Below are 2,685 nucleotides of genomic sequence, written 5' to 3'. Positions count from 1 at the left end.
AGGCGAATCTGATAGGTTTAGGATTTTATCCCTTTTATTTTTGTGTAGTTGCTCTAGGATTTGCTTACTTGCTGGTCATCACTCGTTAGAGATGTTATTAGTGTGGTGTCATGTGCTCTAGTATTTGGTTAAATTTGTGGATCATGTGCTATACGATTTGCTTAAATTTGTGGATCATGTGCTCTATGCTCTGTGTTGCTTAATTTGTGGATCTTGTGCTCTATGCTCTGTGTTGCTTAATTTGTGGATCATGTCAGTTTTGTACACCTTTTGTTTCTTCTGTTTCGTCAGACAACATCGACCGTAGAAGAAAAAAAACATAGTTCTAGGGCCCAAATTGAAACACTTGAAACTAAGCTCTGGTTGGGCCGTCTCATTGTGTTGAGGGTCGAAGGCCCACAAAGATAAAAGAGGCCTAGAAAATAGTGCACATGCTGGCTTTGTTTTTTTCCTTGAATATTGCCATGGTAAATCCAATTATTTCCATGCCGAACATAAATACTTCCTCCTTCTCAGTTTATAGGACATGCACGTAGTTTTAGGTTAACAATTCAACTAGCTAAATATGTATTATATGTGGTGAAAAATATATGTTTAGAAACTACATCCTCTTAAGTATCTAGTGATATAGTTTTGGTGACATATTACACATATTTAATTAGTCAAATCGATGACCTAGAACCACGCACATGCCCTATAAACCGAGACGGAGGGAGTAGTGCATATGGTAAATCGATTTATTGTTGGACTTGCCCATATCAAATTTATTTGTACATATCGTGGCAATTTCCTTCTATATATAGCCTACAGCACACCACTTGAATTTTCGGGTCCCTTGATTTTTTGAGAGCATGTCAGACTTAATTATGTAGATCATGATATCCATCCGAAACCACGTCTAAAATAAAGTCCAGTGGCACCATTAGCCATCATATCCATCTAGAGAGCATTTTTAGGGATCAGCTACGACACCATATCCATCTACAGAGCATATCTATGGCTCGGCTACGGCACCATATCCATCTACCGATATCTCACATAGCAATCATACATCCATAACATAGAAAGTAGCAACCATAGCATACTTCTTACATAAAACATAGGGTGCCCTAACCCATATCATAGGCCACAAACTATACACAAGTTAGCTTGTTTTTGTTCATACAATATACGAAATAGGGCCACCAACAATTCAAAAAAATTAGCTAGTTTTCATTGAGGATACCCTTTCAATGATTGATTTAGCAGAAAGGCTCATGTACAACACCATATCCGTCTAGCGAAATCTCACGTCAAATAAGATAGAAATAGCAAGCAAAACACATATAACCAACGACATATCAAATAGGATCAAATAAGCGTAGCAAGCATAACATAGTTCTTACGGGATAACACGACATAGATTAAAAGTTCACGGTACAACCAACGACATAATAAGATAGAAATATATAAAAGATAAAAAGCCCTAACACCCGAGGGCAAGACAAGCTCACGAGACCAGGCCTTCACCACCATCTTCATTGTGCCTCCTCTTCACCGCTCCTCCTCTCCATACCGTCCTGGACGATGTACTAGGGGAGGCTGTGCATACCGCCGCGGGTGGGGAAGATGCAGCCAAAGTTTGTGAAGATGTTGTGGGTTGTGAATGCGATGAATTCACATCCAAACCAAAACACCTTGCCGAGGAGGTAGCACGCATCAAATCTGTTGGTGAAGGTGATGGTGAGCCCTATCGGCGGAGTCCTGGAGTTTGGACGCACTTCCTCCAGTCGGAACATCACCAGCGAGCCTGCCGGGAGGTGGGCGAAGCCCGCACGGAGGAACCATTTGGGAAACCCCCTTGCACCCCTCCAATGTGAGAACATCCACACGTGGAGCGTCCTCTCCACGACGACGCCGGCACCATATCCATCTACCGATATCTCACTTCAAGCATACATCTATAACATAACCATAGCATACTTCTTACATACAACAGTGCCCTAACCCATATCATAGGCCACAAACTATACAAAAGTTAGCTTGTTTTTGTAAATACAATATACGGAATAGGGCCACCAAAAATTCAGAAAAATTAGCTGGTTTTCATTGAGGATACCCTTTCATTGATTGATTTAGCAGAAGGTCATGTACATCACCATATCCATCTAGTGATATCTAGAGAGGGAACCCCGTTAAACATTTTCAAAATCCTCAAAAACCTAACAGAAAAAAAGATACGGGGCCATTAGTATGTTCCCTCCTTCAAAATTCAAAATAAGTCAAAAAAATAAATAAAAAATTACTAATGGCGCACCTGACCATGGTGCGCCATTAGTATCTTCCCGCCTTCAAAATTCAAAATAAATCAAAAAAATAAAAAAAAATTACTAATGGCGCACCTGCCCGTGGTGCGCCATTAGTATCTTCCCGCCTTCAAACTTCAAAATAAATCAAAAAAATAAAAAAAATTACTAATGGCGCACCTGCCCGCGGTGCGCCATTAGTATGCCGTATATATGGCTAGTCCTCTCCTCCTCTCTTCATTTCATCTTCCCTTCTCTCCTCCACCATACTTCTCCTCTCCTGTGACCTCCTCCTCCTCTCCGGCGACCTCCTCCTCCCTCCTACCTCCTCCCTCCTCCCCTCCCCTCCCCTCCCCTCCCCTCATGGTTTCTTCTCCCTCCCCTCATGGTTTCTTCTCCC

The sequence above is a fragment of the Triticum dicoccoides genome, chromosome 6B (genome assembly GCF_002162155.2).
Source record: "Triticum dicoccoides isolate Atlit2015 ecotype Zavitan chromosome 6B, WEW_v2.0, whole genome shotgun sequence".
Classification (NCBI taxonomy): domain Eukaryota; kingdom Viridiplantae; phylum Streptophyta; class Magnoliopsida; order Poales; family Poaceae; genus Triticum; species Triticum dicoccoides.
The sequence above is the reverse complement of the archived record's forward strand: the minus strand, read 5'-3'. Positions refer to the sequence as shown.